This window comes from Triticum urartu, chromosome 3 (assembly GCF_003073215.2).
Source record: "Triticum urartu cultivar G1812 chromosome 3, Tu2.1, whole genome shotgun sequence".
In the NCBI taxonomy this organism is placed as follows: Eukaryota; Viridiplantae; Streptophyta; class Magnoliopsida; order Poales; family Poaceae; genus Triticum; species Triticum urartu.
The window spans coordinates 592,112,636-592,126,719 of NC_053024.1; positions in this window are offsets into that span (position 1 = coordinate 592,112,636).

Consider the following 14,084-nt stretch of genomic DNA (forward strand, 5'->3'; position numbering starts at 1 on the left):
TCCCTCTCCCTCGCATTGATCAGATAGTCGACTCGACTGCTGGGTGCGAGCGTTTGTCTTTTTTGGATGCCTACTTCGGGTACCACCAGATCCGTCTGTACGGACCCGATGAAATAAAGACAGCTTTTATCACCCCGTTCGGGTGCTTCTGTTATGTCACAATGCCATTCGGCTTGAAGAACACCGGAGCCACATTTATGCGAATGATTCAGAAGTGCCTGCTCACTCAGATCAGTCGGAATGTGGAAGCATACATGGATGACATTGTGGTCAAGTCACGTAAAGGTTCTGACCTGCTGACCGACCTCGCCGAAACCTTTGCCAACCTTAGAAGGTATGATATCAAGCTCAATCCATCAAAGTGCACGTTTGGAGTTCCAGGAGGAAAGTTACTCGGTTTTCTTGTTTCCGAACGAGGAATCGATGCTAACCCAGAGAAAGTAGGCGCTATACTTCGGATGAAACGCCCTGTGCGTGTGCATGATGTCCAGAAGCTTACTGGTTGCTTGGCCGCCCTAAGTCGATTCATTTCTCGCCTCGGTGAAAAGGCCCTGCCTCTTTACCGACTGATGAAGAAATCAGATGCGTTCGAGTGGACTCCAGAAGCTGATACATCATTTGCAGAGATAAAAGCCCTGCTTTCCACCCAGCCGGTGCTTGCTGCTCCAATCAGCAAAGAGCCTCTTTTGCTTTATATAGCAGCCACTGGACAAGTCGTCAGTACAATACTTACGGTCGAGCGGGAAGAAGAAGGAAAAGTGTACAAAGTTCAACGCCCAGTTTATTATATTTCTAAAGTCCTGACCCCGTCAAAGCAGAGATATCCTCACTATCAGAAGCTTGTCTATGGAATTTACATGACCATGAAGAAGGTTGCACACTACTTCTCAGATCACTCTGTTACAGTCGTCAGCGACGCTCCATTGTCAGAGATTCTGCACAACAGGGATGCAACTGGTCGAGTGGCAAAATGGGCGATTGAACTCCTTCCCTTGGATATCAAGTTTGAGGCAAAGAAAGCTATCAAGTCCCAAGCAATAGCAGATTTCCTCGCCGAGTGGATCGAACAGCAACTGCCGACTCAAGTTCACTCGGAGCACTGGACCATGTTCTTTAACGGATCCAAGATGTTGAACGGTTCTGGTGCTGGAGTAGTTTTGGTATCCCCCCGAGGAGACAAGCTCAGATATGTCCTCCGGATTCACTTTGATTCCTCCAACAATGAAGCAGAGTATGAAGCACTCCTGTATGGGTTGCGCATGGCCATCTCACTCGGCGTCCGTCGCCTCATGGTCTATGGCGACTCAGATTTGGTAGTTAATCAAGTGATGAAGGAGTGGGACGTCAGAAGCACAGCCATGACTGGTTACTGCAACGTGGTGAGAAAGCTTGAGAAGAAGTTCGAGGGGTTAGAACTCCACCACATCCCCCGATTGAAAAATCAAGCAGCCGATGAATTGGCAAAGATAGGTTCCAAGAGAGAGGCCGTTCCCAGCATTGTGTTCTTGGAGCATATTCACACGCCGACAGTTCAGGAAGACCCTTTCATTGAAGAGCCCCCACAACCCAAGAGTGCCACGGATCCGACTGAAGTCGAGGTCCCAGCTGTGGTCGACCTAATCATGGAGGTTCTAGCCATTACACCCGACTGGACGGTGCCCTACATTGCGTACATCCTCAGGAAAGAGCTCCCAGAGGAAGAAGAAGAAGCTCGGCAGATCGTCCACCGATCTAAAGCTTTTACTGTGATAAGAGGGCAGCTGTTCAGAGAAAGTGTGACTGGAGTCGGTCAGAAGTGCATAACACCAGAAGAAAGTCGGATGATCCTCAATGACATCCACTCGGGGACCTGTGGTCACCGTGCGTCCTCTCGGGCCATCATGGCTAAAGCATACCGAGCTGGATTCTATTAGCCACGAGCAAATGAGATGGCGAAAGATATAGTCGACAGATGTGATGGCTGTCAATTTTACTCTGATATGTCTCACAAGCCAGCGTCAGCCCTGAAGACCATCCCCCTCGTCTGGCCCTTCGCTGTTTGGGGACTGGATATGGTTGGACCGCTGAGGACCGGCAGAAGCGGCTTGACTCAGTGCTCGTTGCAGTCGACAAGTTTACCAAATGGATCGAAGCCAAACCCATCAAGAATCTTGACGCTAGCACCGCTGTCAGTTTTATCAGAGAATTGACGTTCCGATATGGAGTCCCACACAACAGCATCACGGACAACGGATCGAACTTCGATTCCGATGAGTTCAGAATTTTCTGCGCCTCTCAGGGCACTCGAGTCGACTATGCTTCTGTTGCTCACCCGCAGTCGAACGGACAAGCAGAAAGAGCCAATGTCCTTATTCTCAAAGGACTGAAGCCCCGACTGATGCGTGATCTCAAACACGCAGCAGGTGCTTGGGTTGATGAACTTCCGTCAGTTCTGTGGGGTTTAAGGACAACTCCTAATCGGTCGACTGGAAGAACCCCTTTCTTCTTAGTCTATGGAGCCGAAGCTGTTCTGCCAAGTGACTTGCTCCACAACGCACCCCGAGTTGAACTCTTCTCCGAAGCAGAAGCAGAGCAGGCCCGACAAGATTCAGTCGATCTCTTAGAGGAGGAAAGAGAGATGGCCTTGATCCGCTCGACCATTTATCAGCAAGATTTGCATCGATTCCACGCCAGGAATGTGAGGGGTCGGGCCTTTCAAGAAGGAGACTTGGTTCTTTGAGTGGATCAGCAGAAACCACACAAGCTCGCTCCAACTTGGGAAGGCCCCTTCATCGTCACCAAAGTTCTCCACAACGGAGCATACCATCTTTACAGTATCGAGCATCAGAAAGACGAGCCACGGGCTTGGAACGCAGAGCTGCTCCGCCCCTTTTATACTTAAACACTCGTTCGAATAAAACATAATAAGCAACACCTTTTGTAATTCATTTATCAAAGACAAGAGCTTATGGTTCTCTCATTCGATTGTGTTGTTCTTATTTACTCCTGAAATCCCCCAGTGGGTGGGCTTAGTCGCGAATCCGTTCCGCCTAAGTTCGAAAAAATCCTATCGAGTGAAGAGCAATCCTTCCACTCGGGGGCTTAGCTGCAGTCGAGCACTCGCCTAAGTTCTCTCACTAAGAGGCTTAACAGCAGTCCAGCACTCGCCTAAGTTTGGAAAAATCCTACCGAGTGGAGAGCAATCCTCCCACTCGGGAGCTTAGCTGCAGTCGAGCACTCGCCTGAGTTCTCTCACTAAGAGGCTTAACGGCAGTCCAGCACTCGCCTAAGTTTGAAAAAATCCTACCGAGTGGAGAACAGTCCTCCCACTTGGGGGCTTAGCTGCAGTCGAGCACTCGCCTAAGTTCTCTCAATAAGAGGCTTAACGGCAGTCCAGCACTCGCCTAATTTTGGAAAAATCCTACCGAGTGAAGAGCAATCCTTCCACTCGGGGCTTAGCTGCAGTCGAGCACTCGCCTAAGTTCCCTCACTAAGAGGCTTAACGGCAGTCCAGCACTCGCCTAAGTTTGAAAAATTCCTACCGAGTGGAGAGTAGTCCTCCCACTCGGGGGCTTAGCTACAATCGAGCACTCGCCTAAGTTCTCTCAATAAGAGGCTTAACGGCAGTCCAGCACTCGCCTAAGTTTGGAAAAATCCTACCGAATGAAGAGCAATCCTTCCATTCGGGGGCTTAGCTGCAGTCGAGCACTCGCCTAAGTTCCCCCACTAAGAGGCTTAATGACAGTCCAACACTCGCCTAAGTTTGAAAAAATCCCACCGAGTGGAGAGCAGTCCTCCCACTCGGGGGCTTAGCTGCAGTCGAGCACTCGCCTAAGCTCTCTCACTAAAAGGCTTAACGGCAGTCCAACACTCGCCTAAGTTTGAAAAAATCCTACTGAGTGGAGAGCAGTCCTCCCACTCGGGGGGCTTAGCTGCAGTCGAGAACTCGCCTAAGTTCTCTCACTAAGAGGCTTAACGGCAGTCCAGCACTCGCCTAAGTTTGAAAAAATCCTACCGAGTGAAGAGCAATCCTTCCACTCGGGGGCTTAGCTGCAGTCGAGCACTCGCCTAAGTTCTCTCACTAAGAGGCTTAACGGCAGTCCAGCACTCGCCTAAGTTTGAAAAAATCCTACCGAGTGAAGAGCAATCCTTCCACTCGGGGGCTTAGCTGCAGTCGAGCACTCGCCTAAGTTCTCTCACTAAGAGGCTTAACAGCAGTCCAGCACTCGCCTAAGTTTGAAAAAATCCTACCGAGTGGAGAGCAGTCCTCCCACTCGGGGGCTTAGCTGCATTCGAGCACTCGCCTAAGTTTGGAAAAATCCTACCGAGTGGAGAGCAATCCTCCCACTCGGGGGCTTAGCTACAGTCGAGCACTTGCCTAAGTTCCCTCACTAAGAGGCTTAACGGCAGTCCAGCACTCGCCTAAGTTTGAAAAAATCCCACTGAGTGGAGAGCAGTCCTCCCACTCGGGGGCTTAGCTGCAGTCGAGCACTCGCCAAAGTTCTCTCACTAAGAGGCTTAACGGCAGTCCAGCACTCGCCTAAGTTTGAAAAAATCCTACCGAGCAAAGAGCAGTCCTCCCACTCGGGGCTTAGCTGCAGTCGAGCACTCGCCTAAGTTCTCTCACTAAGAGGCTTAACGGTAGTCCAGCACTCGCCTAAGTTTGAAAAAATCCTACCGAGTGGAGAGCAGTCCGCCCACTCGAGGGCTTAGCTGCAATCGAGCACTCGCCTAAGTTCTCTCACTAAGAGTCTTAAAGGCAGTCCAGCACTCGCCTAAGTTTGGAAAAATCCTACCGAGTGGAGAGCAATCCTCCCACTCGGGGGCTTAGCTGCAGTCCAGTACCCGCCTAAGTTTGAGACCCATCCCTATCCGCAAGGACGACGAGGTGCCGGTCGACTGCAACCTTCTTCTTCGGAGCTGCGGCACTAATACAACGTCCGCTCCATCCCTATCTGCAAGGACGACGAGGTGCAGGTCGACTGCCACCTTCTCCTTCGGAGCTGCGGCACAAATACAACGTCCGCTCCACCCTATCCGCAAGGATGAAGAGGTGCAGCAAGCAAAGTCCATCCGAAGGAAAACACAAGCACATTCGGAGATAAACCAAATTCAGATAAATACTAAAAGGTTCCAAGCAGCGAATCAAAAGTACTCGGGCACCAAGCCCGAAGGAGTTTAATGGTTACAGAAACCACTCGGCATTCCGAGGCAAATTTAAAGCGTATCCAAGTTTCATAAGATTGTTCACTCAGTCGGAGGAGGACTGGCAGGCTCCACGAATGAGTCCAGATCGATCCCATCAGCGATCCGAGTGGCTGCAGCAATGAAAGTCTCCATGAAGGACTGGAAGTCGTGCTTTTTGGTGTTAGCGACTTTGATCGCAGCCAGCTTGTCTTCACGAACCTCCTTGAAATGGACTCGCACTAGGGACAAAGCCACATCAGCACTGCACCGGGCGGAGGATTTCTTCCATTCTTGCACTCGGTCAGGGATCTCGTCCAGTCGAGTCATCAGAGATTCCAGATCATTCTGAAGCGTCGCCTCCGGCCAAAGCGTCGAGTCGATTCGAGAGACAACCTCCTTCAGGCGTGCGAGGTAGCTTGTGGCGCTGGCGATACGGGACTCCAGTCGGAGCACGTTCATCGCAGTTTCGTCGCAGACCGGAGAAGCGATAGGGTCCAGACCCGTCTCGACCCTCCCAGTTTCTTCGTCAAAGTCTTGACAAAGTTCTGCAGCCGAAAGTCAGTTCAATCAACCGAGCAAAATCCGATGGCAAACATCAACACAGTCGGATTAAAAGAAATACCTCCCAGCACGAGATAAAGCTTCTTGGCGAGGGTCCTCGGATAAGCTTCTGTGTCGTTCCTCCTGCGAATCGCAGACTCCAACTTTTCGTTCAGGGCGACCTTATCCTTCTTCAGGCTGGTCACTTCGCTGTTAGCTTCATTAAGACAAGATGTCAGTCTAGTCACCTCTCCTTCAAGCGTTCCGACTGAAGCAAGCTTCTTCTCTGCGAGAGCGGTTTTGTCTTGGGCTGCTTTTTGTGCGACGGCGAGGTCCGAGTCCTTCTTGTCCAGAGCCAACTTCATTTTCTCTGCAAAAGAAATAATCGAATCAAAAAAGAGATCAAAGAGATATATTGAAATTCAGTCGACAATCAGTTACCTTCCATACCAGTGGCCTCGTCTTGAGCTTTTTTCAGATTTTGCAGAGCCAATTCCAAGTCTAAGTTGAGTTGCCTCTGCTTCTCTTCGAGTTCGGCAAACTTGGAGATAAGAGTACAAGACTTCTGCAGGAGGCAAGAGACGGGTCAATCGATAGGTTCGAAAGCAGTTCATTTCCGAATGAATAAAACCTAAAGAAGTGGACAACAAGCTGTTCAGACCCCTCGGGGACTACACCCAGTGGGTGCACTTGGCGTGCCCCCACCGGTTCTGATCCCACTCGCACGGCCCGCCAGAGTCGAGTGCAAGGAGTAAAAAGAGAGAGAGAAAAGAACAATTGCGCCATCAAGAAAAGAAGAACTCAGACCATAGTCGACTGCCAGCAGTCGACCGCGGTCTCGGGGACTGCACCCAGTGGGTGCACTTGGCGTGCCCCCACCGGTTCTGATCCCACTCGCCCAGACCGAGTGGAAGAGCGAAACTACCAAAAACGACAGCAACACCCACTGGGTGCTCTAATTCAACGCGAACAACAGGAGATTGTGCAGAAGAAGATTTTTCGAGAACAAAAACAGTCGGAAAGTCTACTCACCTCGACGTTGGCCCGAAGAGGGGAACTAGCATCGTAGGCAGCCTGACTGCTCTCGTGCACTATCTTCACCCGCTCCATCATCATATCAACCTGTCGGATGGCTTCCGCAGCCGCTTCCGACTGGTTGTCTGGGACGGGGTAGCTGGTGAAAAAATGTGCAGACGACCCAGGTGCAGCTGCTTGAGGCTCCGTGGTGTGGAGTTGGATAGTTGAAGGAACCACAGGCGCGGTCGACCGTGTGGGGTGCCCACTCGGCAAGGATGCAGCGAACGTCATAGCGGCCCTGCCCGCATCTTCAGCTTGACAGACGGGAGGCGTTGCAGTTGGTTCCTGCCGAGCCACCCTGCCAGCTGTTACCTTCTTGCTCTTCCTAGGCTTAGGAGCCACATCTTCGTCGTCGTCCGGAAGGTCAATGATGTTGGGTGGAGCTGCAAGACAGAACATTCGACCCCAAGTGAACCACTCGACCCTAAAAGGATCAAGAATCGAAATCGCAAGAGTTCATACCTGGGTTAGAGGTCACCGCATCCTCCATTTCCTCGTCCCGGTACTGGTATGAAGAGTGCCCTGACGTAGCAACACTGCAAAGGCCTGCATTCAATCGGTTACACCTAGTTAATTGAATCCACATAAAGGACAAGTCATATGGTTACCTGGAGATAGTAGGAATGGTCACTTTGACCCGAGGCAAAGCTTTGGGCGGTTTGGAAGAGATGGCTTTCGGCACTTTGGATTGCTTTGGAGGCTTCTCAGTCGGCATCGGGGAAGACGTCCTGGGGCACTTCGAGGATTGCCCGATCGGTGCAGCCACCAAGTCCGGAGCGCGTGCCGGGTCATGAGTGTGCTTGGACCTCCTCTCCCTGCGAGGAGGCGAGTCGACTTCTTCTTCATCGGTCGATTCATCGCTCTCCTTGTCCTCCTCGGCTTCCGAATGCTCCTCGCCGCTCTCGCCCCCGCTCCCTTCTTCTTCAGCGCCGGGGTCCTGCACTCCGTTGGGCATCGAGTACATTTCAATGAGGGTCTGAAAGGATAACAATCAAAAGACATTCAGTCGACCACAAACGGGACATCACGTGGTGAATCGGAAAGATACTTGATAAAACAGAAATATACCTGCTCCGGCTGGCGCGAGTTGTCGAATGGAATCACCCTCCTGGATCCCCGAGGGTTGTCTTTGTTGCCAGTGATTCCCCTCAACCAGTTCTCCAAGATATCCTCACTGACCTCCTCCGGGTGGATCCGAGTGGTATCTTCGAGCCCAGAGTACATCCACATCGGATGATCGCGCGCCTGAAGTGGTTGGATGCGTCGACCGAGAAAGACCTCCAGCAGATCCATCCTGGTCACTCCATCACGGACAAGCTGGACGACCCGTTCGACCAGCTCCTTGACCTGCGCCTTCTCTTCTGGAACTACCTTCAGGGGAGCAGGCTTCTCCACTCAAGCCAAGGAGAAAGGAGGAAGTCCAGTCGACTTGCCAGGGGTTGGCTGATCCTTGCAGTAAAAGCAAGTCGACTGCCAGCCCCGGACCGAGTCAGGAAGGATCATCGCTAGGAAAGTACTCTTGCTCCTCATCTGGATCCCCAGACCACCGCACATCTGGATCACCCGCGTCCTCTCATCACTCGACTTGGCCTTTTTGACCGACTGGGAAAGTCAACTGAAGATGTGTTTGAAAAGCCCCCAGTGCGGTCGACAGCCCAAGAAGTTTTCGCACATGGACACGAAAGCGGCCAGATAGACTATGGTGTTCGGAGTGAAATGGTGGAGCTGAGCCCCAAAGAAGTTCAAAAAACCCCGGAAGAAAGGGTGGGGAGGCAGCGAGAATCCACGATCTACGTGGGTTGCTAGGAGGACACACTCACCCTCTCTAGGCTGCGGCTCAGTTTCATCCCCCGGGAGTCGAGCCGACTTGTGGGGGATCAATCCCCCCTCCACCAGGTCGTCGAGGTCGTCCTGCGTGATTGCCGAGATGACTTGTGGGGGATCAATCCCCCCTCCACCAGGCAGGCCAGACCTCGACGAGGATCCGCCCGGCTGGTCCGCTTGCCCTTCGCCTTCGCGGTCGCCTTCTTCGCGCGTTCCAGCACCGCCGTCTTATCCTTCCCCATGGTGGCAGATCGAGCTCGAGCGGTGGTCCGACGACGAGGCGGAAGCGAGAGTGGCAGAGAGATCGGGAGAAAGAGAAGAGAGAATGGTGGCGTGCGGAGCAGAGGCCTGGCCCGAGACCTTTTATAAGACCTTCCGCCGAGTGGCTGACTAGTGGAACCAAGCGATCTAAACAAATCCCGCAACAGTCGCGCGCACAGTACGTGGCGAAAAAGGTGGCGCGGGGATCGGGGAGACTTACCTAATCCGTCCCGATGACCTCGTTTCCTCCCGTCTGGCGCGCTTCCCAAAATTCGAATCCCGCGAGATCCCGCGGAGAGCGGAACAACCTGTCAGACTGAAGACAAACACCCTCTACATCATCATTCGGAATTCAACCATGAAAGCTCACTCGGCAACAACCAAGAATGGACCAAGGCGACTGAGAAAGGAGTCGGCGTCGTCGCCTCAACTCATTGTTTCAGGACAAGGCATATTCATAGCACAAAGAGTGGGTTGGAAGTGTTCACAACCCCTTCCTTATTCGAAACCTGATCCATTCGGGGGCTAATGATGAAGCTATGTACCTAGGGTAGGGTCATGGACCTATCCAGCATACCCTCCCCGAGGACATCTTTACAAAGAATCAGAAGCAGTCGAAGAGAAAATATCATCCACTCGACCATGAAGATGTGCTCACTCGACTTTCTTGAAGACACTCGACCACCTTGAAGACACTCGACCACCAGAAGACGAGAAGCCCTCCACCCTGCAACGGTCGCAACTTAAACCATAGCATTATGGGCATTTATAACACTTTATTGTAGACGTTACCAGTAACGCCCCACCTTTATGAACATTGAACCCTGTGTAACGGAGGGGAACTGGGGTCCTGGCGCACTCTATATAAGCCACCCCCTCCTTTGGGACAGGGGTTCGCACTTTTGTAAACACACACACACACACGTATAATCCAATCGACCGCCTCAGGGCACCGAGACGTAGGGCTGTTACTTCCTCCGAGAAGGGCCTGAACTCGTAAAACTCGTGTGTACAACTACTCCATAGCTAGGATCTTTCCTCCTCATACCTACCCCCATTCTACTGTCAGTCTTAGATCCACGACAACGGGGACGTGGGCTTGTCCTTGACCCGCTAGAGTGGGGATGTCGCACGGACGCACATGGGGGAGGGTGGCTCTTCCTTCACACGTGTGGGCAGCGGTGTCAAGATCTGCTTGAGGAGGAACTTCCACTGTCTCCACATGTCGGTGCGGAGAACCAAGGCGTCAGCATCGCCGCTAGGCTCGGGGAGGAGGAAGTACTCGAGGTTGATGACTTGGAGGGGGAGGGGATGGTGCTCGTGGAGGGTGGTGCGACTCCGTGCGTCACCGGCGCACGACTTATATAGCCATGTCCAGGCCAGGCGAAGGGGTGGTCAACCCGCTTTAATGCGACGAAGCGGCCGGAGTTGGTTTCTCGGAACGCGGCGTCCGCACTGAAGCGACGACGTTCGAGAGGTCACGTCCTTCAACACCGCCTTCCTTTCCAGTCAAATTGCGGACCTCAATGCCGGCCATTGCATGCTCTAGTCCTGCATGAATGTGGCGCGGCAAGTAGCGCGGGCTTTCAATGGAAAGCACGGGAGAGGGTGGTGGGATTCTTGGGCGGGCTGGATCAGTCAAAAGCGCGCGCACACACACACACAAACACACACACTTACTTTGTCTCCGGTTTGCGAGAAAAAAGTGAGTCTGGATCGCCGAGCGAACCGATACAGGCCTGCGTTGGATGGCTTCTGGGGTCCGAACCCCGCGCTCTAGACGTACGTAGACGATTTGAGGACCGGTGTTGGAGATTTCCAAAGGAGTTTCTGCACTAGTGTCGCTTTGAGTATGCGAGCGCTCAGACTTTCTTATATGCCCTATAGGCAATAATAAAGTTGTTATTTATATTTCCTTATATCATGATAAATATTTATTATTCATGCTAGAATTGTATTAACCGGAAACTTGATACATGTGTGAATACATAGACAAAACAAAGTGTCCCTAGTATGCCTCTACTTGACTAGCTCGTTAATCAAAGATGGTTAAGTTTCCTAACCATAGACATGTGTTGTCATTTGATGAATGTGATCACATTATTAGGAGAATGATGTGATGGACAAGACCCAACCGTTAGCTATTGCTTTCTTCATGACTTATACATGTTCCTCTGACTATGAGATTATGCAACTCCCAATTTCTAGAGGAACACTTTGTGTTCTATCAAAAGTCACAATGTAACTGGGTGATTATAAAGATGTTCTACAGGTGTCTCCGATGGTGTTTGTTGAGTTGGCATAGATCAAGATTAGGATTTGTCACTCCGAGTATCAGAGAGGTATCTCTGGGCCCTCTCGGTAATGCACATCATTATAAGCCTTGCAAGCAATGTGAATAATGAGTTAGTTGTGGGATGATGAATTACAGAACAAGTAAAGAGATTTGCTGGTAACGATATTGAACTAGGTGTGATGATGCCAATGATCGAATTCAGGCAAGTAACATACCGATGACAAAGGGAATAACGTATGTTGTTATGCGGTTTGACCGATAAAGATCTTCGTAGAATATGTAGGAACCAATATGAGCATCCAGGTTCCGCTATTGGTTATTCACCGGATATGTGTCTCGGTCATGTCTACATAGTTCTCGAACCCGTAGGGTCCGCACGCTTAACGTTCAATGACGATTTGTATTACGAGTTATGTGATTTGATGACCGAAGTTTGTTCGGATTCCCGGATGAGATCACGGACATGAAGAGGAGTCTCGAAATGGTCGAGAGGTAAAGATTCATATATTGGAAGGTTTCCTTTGGACATCGGAATGGTTCTGAGTGGTTCGGGCATTTTTTGGGAGTACCGGGAGGTTACCGGAACCCAACGGGGGAAGTATTGGGCCTATTGGGCCTTATTGGAGGAGAGGAGAAAGGCCACGTGAGAGGGGCGCGCCCCCCTTGCCCATACCAAATTGGACTAGGGGAGGGGGCGCCCCCCCTCTTTCCTTCTCCTTCTCTTTCCCTTCCCTTTTTCCCTCCCCGGTGGAAGGAAGGGAGGAAGGGGGGCCGAATCCTACTTGGACTAGGAGTCCAAGTAGGACTCCCCCTTATGGCGTGCCCCCTTAGGCCGGCCACCTCCTCCCCCCCTTTATATACGGAGGCGGGGGCACCCCAAAGGCACAACAGACATCTCTTAGCCGTGTGCGGTGCCCCTCTCCACAGTTTACCACCTCGGTCATATCGTATAAGTGCTTAGGCGAAGCCCTGCGCTAGTAGCTTCATCATCACCGTCGCCACGCCGTCGTGCTGACAGAACTCTCCCTCGTCATTGCTCCCTCTTGAGCACTGCGTTGGTTTTCCCTTGAAGAGGAAAGGGTGATGCAGCAAAGTAGCGTAAGTATTTCCCTCAGTTTTTGAGAACCAAGGTATCAATCCAGTAGGAGACTACACGCAAGTCCCTCGTACCTACACAAACAAATAAGAACCTCGCAACCAACGCGATAAAGGGGTTGTCAATCCCTTCATGGTCACTTACGAGAGTGAGATCTGATAGAGATAATAATAATAAGATAAATATTTTTGGTATTTTTATGATATAGATTGAAAGTAAAAGATTGCAAAATAAATGGTAATAGAAATAGCTTGTTGATGGGAGATTAATATTATGGAGAATAGACCCGAGGGCCATAGGTTTCACTAGTGGCTTCTCTCAAGATAGCATAAGTATTACGGTGGATGAACAAATTACTGTCGAGCAATTGATTGAAAAGTGCATAATTATGAGAATATCTAGGCATGATCATGTATATAGGCATCACGTCCGAGACAAGTAGACCGAAACGATTCTGCATCTACTACTATTACTCCACACATCGACCGCTATCCAGCATGCAGCTAGAGTATTAAGTTCATAAGAACAGAGTTACGCATTAGGCAAGATGACATGATGTAGAGGGATAAACTCAAGCAATATGATATAAACCCCATATTTTTATCCTCGATGGCAACAATACAATACGTGCCTTGCTGCCCCTACTGTCACTGGGAAAGGACACTGCAAGATTGAACCCAAAGCTAAGCACTTCTCCCATTGCAAGAAAGATCAATCTAGTAGGCCAAGCCAAACTGATAATTCGAAGCAACTTGCAAAGATAACCAATCATACATAAAAGATTTCAGAGAAGAATTAAATATTGTTCATAGATAAACTTGATCATAAACCCACAATTCATCAGATTCGACAAACACACCGCAAAAAGAGTTACATCAAATAGATCTCCAAGAAGATCGAGGAGAACTTTGTATTGAGATCCAAAGAGAGAGAAGAAGCCATCTAGATAATAACTATGGACCCGAAGGTCTGAAGTAAACTACTCACACATCACCGGAGGGGCCATGGAGTTGATGTAGAGGCCCTCCGTGATCGATTCCCCCTCCGGCGGAGCTCCAGAAAAGGCCCCAAGATGGGATCTCTTGGGTACAAAAGGTTGCGGCGATGGAAATAGGGTTTCGTGGTGCTCCTGGATGTTTCGAGGGTATATGGATATATATATATATATATAGGAGGAAGAAGTAGGTCGGTGGAGCCACGAGGGGCCCACGAGGGTGGGGGCGCGCCCAGGGGGGCAGGTGCACCCCCCTGCCTCGTGGCCACCTTGTTGATTTCTTGACGTCCACTCCAAGTCCCCTGGATCACGTTTGTTCCAAAAATAACTCTCCCGAAGGTTTCATTCCGTTTGATATTCCTTTTCTGCGAAACACTGAAATAGGCAAAAAAAAACATCAATTTGCACTGGGCCTTGGGTTAGTAGGTTAGTCCCAAAAATAATATAAAAGTGTATAAATAAGCCCATTAACATCCAAAACAGATAATATAATAGCACAGAACAATCAAAAATTATAGATACGTTGGAGACGTATCAAGCATCCCCAAGCTTAATTCCTGCTCGTCCTCGAGTAGGTAAATGATAAAAACAGAATTTTTGATTTGGAATGCTACCTAGCATTATTCTTAATGTAATTTTCTTTATTATGGCATGAATGTTCAGATCCAAAAGATTCAAGACAAAAGTTTAATATTGACATAAAAATAATTATACTTCAAGCATACTAACTAAGCAATCATGTCTTCTCAAAAAAACATGGCAAAAGAAAGTTCATCCCTACAAAATCATATAGTTTGGTCATGCTCCATTTTCGTCACACAAGAATGCTC